This window comes from Anabrus simplex, chromosome 12 (assembly GCF_040414725.1).
Source record: "Anabrus simplex isolate iqAnaSimp1 chromosome 12, ASM4041472v1, whole genome shotgun sequence".
NCBI classification, from domain to species: domain Eukaryota; kingdom Metazoa; phylum Arthropoda; class Insecta; order Orthoptera; family Tettigoniidae; genus Anabrus; species Anabrus simplex.
Genome location: NC_090276.1, coordinates 80,887,779 through 80,902,508, shown reverse-complemented (window position 1 = coordinate 80,902,508; position 14,730 = coordinate 80,887,779). Strand labels below are relative to the sequence as shown.

Below are 14,730 nucleotides of genomic sequence, written 5' to 3'. Positions count from 1 at the left end.
TTACTCTTGCAACATCACAATATGGGTGCAGTCAAATGGTGTGATTTTGGTACAAGGTGTGAACAGACAGCCCTTACTCCTGCAACTCATAATATGGTTCCAGTCAAATGGTGTGATTGTGCTACAAGGTCTGAACAGACAGCCCTCAATCTAGGAACATCACAATATATGTCCAGTCAAATGGTGTGATTCTGCTATAAGGTCTGAACAGACAGCCCTTACTCCTGTAATTCACAATATGTGCCAAGTCAAATGGTGTGTTTGTGCTACAAGGTCTGAACAGACAGCCGTTACTCTTGCAACATCACAATATGGGTCCAGCCAAATGTTGTGATTGGGCTACAAGGTCTGAACAGCCAGTCCTTACTCCTGCAACTCACAATATGGGTCCAGTCAAATGGTGTGATTGTGCTACAAGGTCTGAACAGACAGCCCTCAATCTAGGAACATCACAATATATGCCCAGTCAAATGTTGTGATTGGGCTGCAAGGTCTGAACAGCCAGTCCTTACTCCTGCAACTCACAATATGGGTCCAGTCAAATGGTGCGATTTTGCTACAAGGTCTGAACAGACAGCCGTTACTCTTGCAACATCACAATATGGGTCCAGTCAAATGGTGTGATTGTGGTACAAGGTCTGAACAGACAGCCCTTACTCCTGCAATTCACAATATGTGCCAAGTCAAATGGTGTGTTTGTGCTACAAGGGCTGAACAGACAGCCATTACTCTTGCAACATCACAATATGGGTGCAGTCAAATGGTGTGATTTTGGTACAAGGTGTGAACGGACAGCCCTTACTCCTGCAACTCATAATATGGTTCCAGTCAAATGGTGTGATTGTGCTACAAGGTCTGAACAGACAGCTGTTACTCATGCAACATCACAATATGCGTCCAGTCAAATGGTGTGATTCTGCTACAAGGTCTGAACAGACAGCCCTTACTCCTGCAATTCACAATATGTGCCAAGTCAAATGGTGTGTTTGTGCTACAAGAGCTGAACAGACAGCCATTACTCTTGCAACATCACAATATGGGTCCAGTCAAATGATGTGATTGTGGTACAAGGTCTGAACAGACAGCCCTTACTCCTGCAACTCACAATATGGGTCCAGTCAAATGGTGTGATTGTGGTACAAGGTCTGAACAGACAGCCCTTACTCTAGCAACATCGCATTATGTGTTCAATCAGATGTTGTGATTGTGCTACAAGGTCTGAACAGACAGCCCTTACTCCTGCAACTCACAATATGGGTCCAGTCAAATGATGTGATTGTGGTACAAGGTCTGAACAGACAGCCCTTACTCCTGCAACTCACAATATGGGTCCAGTCAAATGATGTGATTGTGGTACAAGGTCTGAACAGACAGCCCTTACTCCTGCAACTCACAATATGGGTCCAGTCAAATGATGTGATTGTGGTACAAGGTCTGAACAGACAGCCCTTACTCCTGCAACTCACAATATGGGTCCAGTCAAATGATGTGATTGTGGTACAAGGTCTGAACAGACAGCCCTTACTCCTGCAACTCACAATATGGGTCCAGTCAAATGATGTGATTGTGGTACAAGGTCTGAACAGACAGCCCTTACTCTAACAACATCGCATTATGTGTTCAATCAGATGGTGTGATTGTGCTACAAGGTCTGAACAGACAGCCCTTACTCCTGCGACTCACAGTATATGCCCAGTCAAATGGTGTGATTGTGTTTCAAGGTCTGAACAGACAGCCCTTACTCCTGCAACATCACATGTGTTCAGTCAAATGGTGTGATTGTGCTACAATGTCTGAACAGACAGCCCTTACTCCTGCAACATCACAATAGACAAATGATGTGATTGTGCTACAAGGAATCTTGATACACTGATGGGCTCATCCAGGCCTGTACATACTTCCAATCATATGCAATTATCCACTAGTCAGAGCACCTCAGCCCTTCTTCCTGACATGAATGTTTCATATTTCAGTTGCCTTTAAGGGTACATGTTACAGTTTAGTGTTTTTTGTGTATGCCTGCCCTCTTTTGTACTGTTACACCTTACATAAACGTAAATAATGTTCTCTCAGAAACAACCGTGAAGCATGAATGACTGCAGAAAGTGACAGGGTTCCACTTTAAATATTCTGTTGCAATACATCTGCAACTCTGAGGGAGTTAATATAAATTTTGTACTGTGGCCGTATTATGATCCTCACAACACAAAAATCACCATTACGTGTTAATGTATATTGCCCTGTATGCCAGATTTCTACTAATTGCAATCATTTACTAGTCTCCCCTGATGTTTTAGTCAGTTCACCTGTTGTTTTAAGGGTCTTATCTTCAGACAATTTCATAATGACCTGCGATACTGTTTGAAGGAGTACATTGCTCGGATTTCCATTGATATATTCCTCGACAGGTTGTTTGACAGCATGGCATACTCAATGAACTTGTGCTTTCATGATGACTGTGGTGCCCTGCTCTATCTGTGAATATTTCTATGTTGACAAGACTCTTAGCAGTAGTACATTTTGTTGTATGTGGATTCCTTCTCTCACTATACCTGTAGCGATGGGTTTTCTTTTCATTACATGCATTACATTATCATTATAGGCTGTTATGCCTTTCAGCATTCAGTCTGCAAGCCTCTGTGAATTTACTAAGCATCGCCACAATCCTCGATTTGCAACTAGTGTTGTGGTCTCGTTTACTTCTATACCTCTTATATTTAAATCGTTAGAAACCGAGTCTAACCATCGTCGTCTTGGTCTACCACTACTTCTCTTACCCTCCATAGCAGAGTCCATTATTCTCCTAGGTAACTATCCTCCTCCATTCGCCTCACATGACCCCACCACCGAAGCCGGTTTATGCGTACAGCTTCATCCATTGAGTTCATTCCTAAGTGAGCCTTTATCTCCTCATTCTGAGTACCCTCCTGCCATTGTTCCCACATGTTTGTACCAGCAATCATTCTTGCTACTCTCATGTCTGTTACTTCTAATTTATGAATAAGATATCCTGAGTCCACCCAGCTTTCGCTCCCGTAAAGCAAAATTGGTCTGAAAACAGGCCGATGTAAAGATAGTTTCATCTGGGAGCTGACTTCCTTCTTACAGAATACTGTTGATTGCAACTGCGAGCTCACTGCCTTAGCTTTACTACACCTTGATTCAATCTCACTTACCATATTACCATCCTGGGAGAACAAACAACCTAAATACTTGAAATTATCGACCTATTCTAGCTTTGTATCACCAATCTGACATTCAGTTCTGTTTAATTTCTTACCTACGGACATCAATTTAGTCTTTGAGAGGCTATTTTTTATACCATACTCATTGCAACTATTTTCAAGTTCCAAGATATTAGACAGCAGGCTTTCAGCACAATCTGCCATTAAGACCAAGTCGTCAGCATAGGCCAGACTGCTTACTACATTTCCACCTAACTGAATTCCTCCCTGCCATTTTATACCTTTCAGCAGATGATCCATGTAAACTACGAACAGCAAAGGTGGAAGATTACAGCCTTGTCTAACCCCTGTAAGTACCCTGAACCAAGAACTCATTCTACCATCGATTCTCACTGAAGCCCAATTGTCAACATAAATGCCTTTGATTAATTTTAATAATCTACCTTTAATTCCATAGTCGCCCAGTATGGCGAACATCTTTTCCATCGGTACCCTGTCATATGCTTTCTGTAGATCTACGAAACATAAACACAACTGCCTATTCCTCTCGTAGCATTTTTCAATTACCTGGCGCATACTGAAAATCTGATCCTGACAGCCTCTTTGTGGTCTGAAACCATACTGGTTTTCATCCAACTTACTCTCAACGACTGATCGCATCCTCCCTTCCAAAATGCCAGTGAATACTTTGCCTGGTATACTAATCAATGAGATACCTCGATAGTTGTTGCAATCCTTCCCGTTCCCTTTCTTATAGGTAGGTGCAATTACTGCTTTTGTCCAATCTGAAGGTACCATACCAACACTCCATGCTAATTTTACTACTCTATGAAGCCATTTCATCCCTGCTTTCCCACTAAACTTCACCATTTCAGGTCTAATTTCATCTATTCCTGCTGCCTTATGACAATGGAGTTTATTTACCATCCTTTCCACTTCCTCAAGCAGAATTTCACCGATATCATTTTCCTCCTCCCCATGAGCTTGGCTGTTCGCAACACGACCAGGATGATTTCCTTTTACATTGAGAGTATGTTCAAAATATTCCCTCCACCTCTCCAGTGATTCCCTGGGATCTATTATGAGTTTACCTGAATTACTCAAAACACTGTTCATTTCCTTTTTCCCACCCTCCCTAAGATTCTTTTTTACTGTCAAGAAAGGTTTCCCTGCTGCTTGACCTAGCCTTTCCATGTTTTTACAAAAATCTTCCCATGACTTCTTTTTAGATTCAACAACTATTTGTTTCGCTCTGTTTCTTTCATCTACGTACCAATCCCTGTCTGCCTCGGCCCTTGTCTGGAGCCATTTCTGATAAGCCTTCTTCTTACGTTTACAAGCTGCTCTCACTTCATCATTCCACCAAGATGTTCGCCTTTTCCCATCTTTACACACAGTTGTTCCTAGGCATTCCCTTGCTGTTTCTACTACAGCATCCCTGTATGCCACCCATTCACTTTCTATATCCTGAACCTGCTTAGTGTCTACTGTTTGAAACCTCTTACTAATCATATCCATGTACTTCTGTCTAATTTCCTCGTCCTGGAGATTTTCTACCCTTATTCGTTTGCAGACAGATTTCACATTCTCTACCGTATGCCTAGAGATAGTTAGTTCACTACAGATCAGATAGTGGTCTGTTTCATCTAAAAATCCGCGGAAAACTCGTACATTCCTAACAGATTTCCTGAATTCGAAGTCTGTTAAGATATAGTCTATTACGGATCTGGTACCCCTAGCCTCCCATGTGTAGTGGTGAATAGCCTTATGCTTGAAGAATGTATTCGTAACAACTAAACCCATACTAGCACAGAAGTCCAGCAAACGCTTCCCATTCTCATTAGCTTCCATATCTTCTCCAAATTTACTGATCACCCTTTCCTATCCTTCAGTTCTATTCCCAACTGTCGCATTGAAATCGCCCATTGGCACCATTCTATCCTTGCTGTTGACCCTGACCACAATGTCACTCAATGCTTCATAAAACTTGTCAAACCGAGCTCGATAGCTGCAGTCGCTTAAGTGCGGCCAGTGTCCAGTATTCGGGAGATAGTAGGTTCGAACCCCACTGTCGGCATCCCTGAAAATGGCTTTCCGTGGTTTCCCATTTTCACAACAGGCAAATGCTGGGGCTGTACCTTAATTAAGGCTACGGCCGCTTCCTTCCCACTCCTAGCCCTTCCCAGTCCCATCGTCGCCATAAGACATATCTGTGTCGGTGCGACGTAAAACAACTAGCAAAAAAACAAACTTGTCAACTTCATCCTCATCTGCACCCTCACATGGTGAATACAAGGCTGACGTATTTGAGCACCTTCAAATACCACCGGACTGAGCCAGGATCGAACCTGCCAAGTTGGGGTCAGAAGGCCAGCGCCTCAACCGTCTGAGCCACTCAGCCCGGCATAAAAGCAACAATGGCTCACCGTGACGCAATGTTTCGCCGATACCAGGAAACAAATAATGAACTAGATTTTGAACAGTATCTTATTTTAGTTAACAGAACAAAGCAATTAATTCACAATAGCAAATTTAATCACATTAAAAATGTAACAAGGAACTGAAATGCACGTGAAACCTGGAACGAACTTCGAGTTATGGAAGTTGGAAAATGCAAAGAGCCGCATTTGCCAACTATATCTCTCGATACACTTAACTCTCACTTCGTAGCTAACCCAATAAAGGAATCTCAACCTCAAAATCATATCAGTCGAAATGAAAGAATCAGTGACGCTACAGAAAACGAACATAATTTTCCTTTCACCCTGTCAGTGTAAATTATGTAAAGCGTATTTTGAATTCAATTAAGTCACAAGCTAGAGGAGCAGATAACATCCCAATAGACTTTATAAAAAAACATTATTTGCACGGTCCTACCAATTATTACCCACATTGTAAGCCACCGTCTCACCACAGGGGCGTTTCCAACTGCATGAAAGGATGCTCTAGTAACCCCAATATTAAAGCATACTGGTACCACTGCAAATGCGCCATCTGATTACTGGCCTATTTCGATTCTTCCCCCTCTCTCGAAAGTTCTTGAACGAGTTGTACACGAGCAGCTAGTAGAATTCTTAACCAGACATTCTCTTTTTGACCCATTGCAATCTGGCTTCAGAAAGGGACACAGTATTACGACTGCGCTTCTTCGGGTAACAGATGACATAAGACTAGCAATGGACAAACGGCAGGTGACGATACTGACACTCCTTGACTTTAGTAGTGCGTTCGACACGGTAAATATAGACATACTATTATCGAAGCTACGCTGTCTGCATGTCGGCCCGATAGCCCTTAATTTTTTAAGTCGTACCTTACAAATCGTCACCAGTGCATAATGGTAAACAATCAAAGATCCCAATGGGCTGTAAAATCATCCAATGTCCCTCAAGGGTCTGTTCTAGACCCTTACTGTTCGTCTTGCATATCAATGACATGTCTTCCACACTTCAGTTTTGCAACTACCACTTATATGCTGATGATCTGCAGATATACAAACACAACATTACAAACAATTTTCATGAAACAGTTCAACATATTAATCCGGTTATTGAAAGGCTTACCACCTATGCTAAAAACAACCACTTAATCTTAATTCCTCATAAAACACAAAGTATTGTCATAGGAAACTCTAAATATTACATGCAATAAGCAATATCATTCCCTTTCCAATCATAATCAATGACATTTCTGTACCGTACCTTAAAAATGTAACTAATCTTGGAATCTCCATCAATGAGAATCTGACCTGGAATGAACACGTAACAAATGTATGTAGAAAGGTTCATGCAGCTCTATATCCCCTGAAACGTCACAAGAATTCTTTTCCTCAAAAACTTAAATTAAAATTAATCCAAGCACTACTATTCCCAATTTTAGACTACTATGGTATGGTACTAGTCATTCCAAATGCTGAACAAGCTTTGAGACTTCAGCGAGCACAAAACTCATGCATACTATATGCCCTCCAAATGCGATATGACGCTCATGTCACACCATACTTCAAAACATTGGGATGGCTACGCATAAATGAACGAAGGAATTTTCACCTAATGACACTTGTTTACCAAGTGCTCTCGACGAACACTCCTACCTACCTCTCTTCTAATTTTCGTTTCCTTTCCTCATTCATTGAAATTAGTACCCGTTCTGGTTTCCTACTTGAAATTCCACTAAGTCGAACGAATTCTTAATATCATTCCTTTTTAGTCAGTGCATCAAGACTGTCGAATACACTCCCAATGGGCATTCGGCACCTTACTTCTTCTCATTAATTCAAATCTGCATGCCGAAAGTTTTTCCTGGGAACATAAAACTGAGTTGTGTGAATCATTGTGTGTTTGTTGTGTGAATGGGTTTTCTTCATTTATTATTATTATTATTATTATTATTATTTTATTATTATTAATATTGGTATTAGTATTAGTATTGTCACACTAATTGCCGTACTGATGAGTAAGCCTAACTTAGTCTTGGAATTATCTGTCCGTAGTATTATTTCCTTTTAGAATTTATATGTCTTACTTTTATGTTTACATTTTTAAATGTTATTGTTTATAGTGGTTAAGTGTAAGGGAGGGCCGTGAGCGCTAACATCGCCACAAATGTAAGCCAGGAATAAATAAATCAATAATAAATAAATGTAACATTTATTTGTGATTTTGAAATAAGTACAAAGGCAAAGTCAAGTGAAAGGAATAATAGCAAAAAATATGTTTGTTAGACAACATTTCATTTGGAATTTACCTTCACTGTGCGAAATTTTAACTTGATTCCAGCTAATAAGCATCGACACTAGAAACAAAAGATCTCAGTTCAGTGCTTCCATCACCTAGGGAATTAATCTGTTACGAGTGAGAGAAATGTTTACATAGTTTTAAACTGAAAGAGCACTAGTCAGCTATCTTTTTAAGTGGTTTAGCTACTGTTTGTATAAAGAATTTCTTAATGATATTAATTTTGTTTCCAGTTCCCCCCCATCTGAATTTGTTTTGTTACTCGGAAATTGTAACTAGTTTTGTTTATATTTCAGTGTGGAAAAACTGGCAATGATGTTAAAAGATCCACACAAGCCGCACCGATGTACTGTGTGCAGTCGATCTTTCTCTCGTGGAGATCACCTTAGAAGCCATTTAGTAATTCACTCAGAAGAAAGGCCGTACGTTTGTAAAATTTGTGATAAAGGCTTTAAATCAGACCGTTCTCTCCGGTCACATGCGTTTACTCACTCTCAAGAAAAACCGCTTCAATGTAGCAAGTGCACTAATTCATTCAGCACTCGAGGTCAACTTAAATCGCACATGATAACCCACTCTGCAGTAAGACGGTTTTCCTGTCACGAATGCAGTAAAACGTTTTCCAGGAAATCTACATTGAAAATGCATATCGTACTTCATTCCGGACAGAAGCCATACGAATGTGATGTTTGTAGTATGGCGTTTTAACGGAGATGTCACTTGCTATCCCACATGCCAATCCACTCTACTGATATGCCGTATCAATGTAATATATGCAGTCGTTCATTCGCTCGTGAATCTTATCTTGTAAAACATAGAGTTATCCACACTGCAGATAAACCTTTTGTTTGTGGGGTATGCAATAGTTCGTATACTCTACGGTCTTCACTGAGACAGCATTTTGTACTTCATTCCGGGGAACGACCGCATTCTTGTAACGTATGTGAGAGCAAGTTCGCCGATCGAAAATGTCTTTTAGCGAATATGATGATGCACTCAGGACTTAAAAGGTTTGAATGTGATACGTGTAAGAAGATGTTTGCTCACAGAAGTCATCTAATAGCACATATGCTAACTTACTCCAAAGTAAGGCCACACCGGTGTAATATTTGTGGTAAGTCATATCAAACTATGGTTTATCTCAGGCAACATAAAAAAATTCACAGCGGAGATTGGCCGCGTAAATGTACTCTGTGCAGCCGTACGTTTTCCAGTAAGGGTAGTGTCAAAAAACATATAAGATCTCATTTCCAAGATAAATGAATAAAACAGTTTGAAGAAAATTACAGTGATCTATTTATTGGTAAAAAAAATGGTAACGTTTTTCCGGGTTTACTATTAATTTTTACAGTAATATTGTAGGTTTGATTTGACTCAAATGTGCATGTCTATTGCTAATGATATAATTATTAATTAATATTGACAACGTGTCAGAAATTCCAAAGCGGAATAAGGACCGCGATATTGAGCCTCGAATATGGCAGAAAACTTATTTCATAAGGGAACCAGTATAACCCCAACTCGGTCTCACACTTTGCGAACTTCAACAAGATTGGAATGATGTTTGCAACAAGCATAACATCATAAGTTTAAATCTAATTACAATATTGAAAGCCTAGGTATATGTACCTATGACTCATGAGGAATGTCAACAGCACTTACATTCTCACACCTCATTAGGCTGGATATTGGGGAAAATACTGAACTTACTATACAGAAGCCCATCAAGAGAAGACCACTACCAATTCCAGTAGAGAAACATAGGTAATATGAGAAAATCCTCCTTGCAATTCTCTAACGGTATTCCATTCCAGAAACAGTAAAGGTGCCACATGATAGACTATAATCATAACACTACAGCAGATAAGTAATTGGAGGGGCCATGCACAGGAACAAGACACAAGGTACTGTGAGGCAGACTCTACAAGATAAGTCTGGAGAATAAAAATTAAATGAGTCATTCATGCATTAACACAGATCAGATCCATCACAGTAGGAATAATGCCATAACACAAGATAATGGGATCACTCTACACTAATAGGGGGAAAAACAGGTAAGTAGTTACATGATGTTCATTGACACCCATCGGGCAGTAGGGTACACAAAAATAAATTTTACAATTATCAACAGATACATTCATAATGCCTGAAAATATTCTTGATAGAACAAACAAAAGCAAAACAATTTCTTGTTTCTAAATATGTTTTTATACAGCTATATATGATCTGTTTCATACACCCACAATGAGAATAAGCAAGCAACATTGGAGCATGGAATTGTTAGGTTTTCTACTCGACAACAAATAACAGAGCACAAGATCATGTGAGACGTACACTTCAAGGCCATTCTGGAAAGCAGAAGAATTAAACGAGTCTTTCATACGTAAACACACAATTGATCTATAACAGTACAAATACAAAACAAGACAATAATGAGCTCCCCTAGTGGAAATATTACCTGGTAATTATTTCAGTATGCAAACAGTTTACATTAATACAGTGCAATTACATATAATGACCAAACAACCCAAGAAGACGTCAGCCTCGACAGGTGTTCAATACCATAGGTCACAACTTCACTCTGACTCCTACATATTAGAGTACTAGGAACCACTCAGAATTCGTAAAATATCTTACCATGAATTACATAACCTACCTCACTGAACTTTAATCTAGAAACAAAACTTAACGTTTAACCAAGAGATGTAATCCAGAGAAAAGGATGCACATAATTCTCATTAACAACTTACCTCATCCCTCATACAATGAAAATTTCAGGGCCCAGGAATGTACACATCAGAACGACAATACTATATATCGAGCCTATATACATCAGCAGCACAGTAGTAGAGACAGTAAGACCTAAACACACAATGACTGATTACAGCAAGCTAGGCTAAACCATCTACTCCAACAAGTAGACCCCATAATCTAACATAAAAAGCATGTGAATATCCACCAGGAAAGGCCCGGATCCCATACTTAGCTTAAAATTTCCAAGTTCAATTTGGATATTGACACCACAGTATCGCCAGTACGAATAAACTGTACTCCATGTGTATGTCATGATTTGTGTCACTGTTCATCTGCTTCTGTAACTTTGATTATTATTATTATTATTATTATTATTATTATTATATTTATTATTTATTGCGAATGAGCCCATTAGGACTACGCAAAGTACTTAGAGACAGGCATTTGCCTTTCTTTGTGCCCACACTTCCTTCATTCGTTTGCTGTGTGCTTCTTTTCTCTCTTGAGACCATGTTGTTCCGGTCTTCTTCTTTGGTTTTTCCTCTTGGTCAACTTGCCACTTATGAACTTTGGTTCTGAAGATAACCCGGCTTTGGATGTCTTCAGGTGTAATTCCTGCCAGTTTGAGATCTGTTTTAATTTCGCCAATCCATTTTATTGTGTCCGTTTTAGCTTTACTTCGGTTTTCATAAAATTCAACTATTTGCTTGGTAAGTCTATCTGGGTTCATCCTTTTTATATGTCCAAAGAATCTTAATCTGCGTTTTCTGATGTCGCTGTGAATGTTAGAAAATTGTTTGATTTCCTGTTTCCCTCTAAGGCGGTACTGTTCATCTACGAGTTTTGGGCCTAAAATTTTTCTAATGATCTTGCGTTCCTTTTTCTGAATATTTTCTAGATCAGTTTTTCTGTTCAAAATTAGTGTCTCTGATCCATAGAGGCATTCTGGTTTAATAACTGTATTATAGTGTCTTAGTTTAGCATGCTTGGAGAGACACTTTTTGTTATAGATATTTTGGGTGAGTCTATACGCAGTTTCCATTTTTTGGCATCTAACTTCATTGGCTTTTGTTTCCATTCCATTCTCCTGAATTATTTCACCGAGATATTTGAATTGCTGGACCCGTTTTATTTTGCCATATTTTGTCTCCATGAACTTAGGGGCTTCTTTGCTGCAGGTCATGTATTCAGTTTTTTCAAACGATATTTGGAGGCCGACTTTTTCCGCTGTTTCTTTCAGGAGTTCGATCTGGTTTATGGCTGTTGAAACGTCACGAGTTAAGATTGCCAGATCGTCCGCAAATGCCAGGCAGTCTACTGCTAATTTGCCCCTACCAAGAGTGATTGGTTGGTCAATCTTGAGGGCAGACTTCTGTTTGCGCCATTCCTGTATTACCTTTTCAAGGACGCAGTTGAAGAGTAGTGGAGAGAGCCCATCTCCCTGTCTTACTCCTGTTTTGATCGGAAAAGGGTCTGAGATTTCCCCCATGAATTTAACCTTAGATTTTGTGTCTGTCAATGTCTCTTTTACAATTGCGAGTGTTTTCCGGTCTAGACCCTGTTCTTTTAATATCTGAAACAGTGATTGACGATCAACTGAATCATAGGCCTTTTTGAAATCAACAAAAGTACAAACTACATTTTTGCTACAAATTCTCTGATGCCTTAAGATTAACTTTAGGTTCAAAATTTGCTCTGGACATGAACGGCCTGGTCTGAAACCTGCTTGATATTCTCCAATTTTTGGTTCTAGTTGCTGTTGGGCTCTATCGAGAAGGCACTGAGATAAAATTTTGTAGGCAACAGATACCAATGAGATTCCTCTGTAGTTATTTACATCCGTTCTGTCTCCTTTCTTATGTAAAGGATGAATTAGTGCACTTTTCCAATCTTCTGGAATTTGTTCTGTTTCCCAAATCTCTTGGATGATACCGGTGAATTCTTTTATAGTATTTGGGCCTGCTGATTTGAGAATTTCTGCTATGATCCCATCCTCACCTGCAGCTTTATTCATTTTAAGTCGTTTTATCTGTCTGGTAATTTCTTCTTCATCCGGTGGTACTGAATTTGGGTTTGTGAAGTCAGGTTCCTGCGGTGGAAATCTTTGTGTTGGCTCTGGGCAGTTAAGCAGTTCTTCAAAATACCTTGCAAGTTCAGTGCAGTTTTCTTGATTGTTCAGTGCAAATTGCCCATTTACTTTCTTAAAGCAAAGGTTTTGTGGCTGATACCCTGTTAGCTTTGTTTTGAAGTTCTTGTAGAAATTTCGTGTGTGGTTTTTTTCGAAGTTCTTTTCAATTTCCAGTAGTTGATCTTTCTCGAATTTCCTTTTGGTCTGTCGGATTAATTTCGCTGCCTCTTTCCTGACTGCCAAAAACATTTTTTGATTCTTATCGGTCTTTTTGCTGTTCCACTTATTGTATGCATTATTATTATTATTATTATTATTATTATTCACTCCAAAAAATATTCCTTTCACAGTATTAAACACTGCAGTGAGAAATACCAATTATTCACTTCAGGAGTCGTCGGTTATGCTCAGATGTTTTGTTATACAGCGCATGCCCCAATCGCTAGCTTCTGCCTCGCATTGTATGTAGCTAGGTTAGTCTGCTTGGAGTCCTCCTATTTTTATTTTCTTTCCTTTACTTCTTCTCTCTCTCTCTGCCTTCTTCTGTTTGGATTTTCTTATTTCCATTCTTTGGACTATGTCACCTTACTGTCTGTATTTTACCTCACCTAATGAACTTCTGTGGGCCTCTTTTGAGAGACACATTCCATATATACGCTATGGTTTATATATTTTCTAGCCTATTTAAATGATGTCAACTTTCTAATGTATTCTGACATCATCAGACTTTATGTTTATGCATTTTCAACCATTTTGTGATTATTTGAGGCCATAAAAGAGGGTTGAAAGTTACATCTTTACATATTTGTTCTCCTGTTTCAGATACTTTGCATGACTGTTTCTTGGTTGTTGTTTGGTTTATCAAACACTTTATCTTACGTTTTGTTTCTTCTGTGGATTGTTGAGGTGGCTTTTGCTCTTTCTGGTTACATTTTATTAATGATTTATTCAATTATTTGGATCTTCTCATCTACATTAAGTTTGTGTGATGGTGTATACTTAACGTTTGTGCACTCTTAACTATTAATTTCATTAATTTTGGGACAAGTAGTTCAGAATTATATTCAACCTTCTTACTTAAGCAAATGATCCTTATTTACTTCAGCAGTTAAGAATAGTTGTAATTACATTTGACCAAGATTATGATTGTTTTCAATTTTATTACAGATTTCTTTAATAATAATATCATCATTAATTTATTAATCAATTCATGAGTCGATTGAAAAATAATTTGATGGTTCTAAATAAACTACTGATATAATTATGATCTGCATTCCAACCTTATGGTTACTATCTTGGATATTATTGTATACTTTCCTTTTTTCATTAAATATTTTCCATAAATCAGTCATTGGTCTTGTTTACTTAATGCTTTACTGACTAACCATGACTTGTCAAGTGTAGTGTGAGCATCTTTTGGACACCGCTGTTACCTTTATTTAATGGGCCTGTTCTACGTCCTCCATTTTATTCCAGTTGCTGTGACCAAGGTAAGTGTAACTTTTTTTGCTCATGTTTGTTTCTCTGTGGTTGATTCTATGTTGTGATTTCCTTTTTACTTCTCGGGAGTGCTTATCCATCACAGTACTGCAATACAAATAATGTTATATCACAATAAAATGTGATCCCCCTACAGTAATGGGAACAAAATCAGGTAAGCAGTTACATGATGACCATTGGCATCTAACGAGCGAACAGAAATAAATTTTATAGCTATTAACATGCACCATCACAATGCCTAAAAAGAAAGTTTTGTTAGACCAAATGAAATCAGAACAGTCCATCATTTCCAACTAAGATATAATACATCTACCACTTAACTGTGCTGTACACCCTCAACGGAAATAAGAAAACATTAGAGCTTAAAATGTTCAGGGTTTTTAGTAGCCTTATCCAGTTTCAAATTTAAAACATCCTGGATTCTGTT

At 38.8% G+C, this 14,730-nt stretch overlaps 1 long non-coding RNA gene across 1 annotated transcript in view; it reads left to right on the top strand.

The window, feature by feature from the left end:
- LOC137502818 (uncharacterized) overlaps positions 1-11,017 on the top strand; it is a 50,161-nt gene extending 39,144 nt beyond the window's left edge. The window contains exon 3 of the long non-coding RNA XR_011018861.1: positions 8,218-11,017. This is a non-coding gene — a long non-coding RNA (uncharacterized lncRNA). The remainder of the gene's footprint in view (positions 1-8,217) is intronic.
- Positions 11,018-14,730: the final 3,713 nt, after the last annotated feature.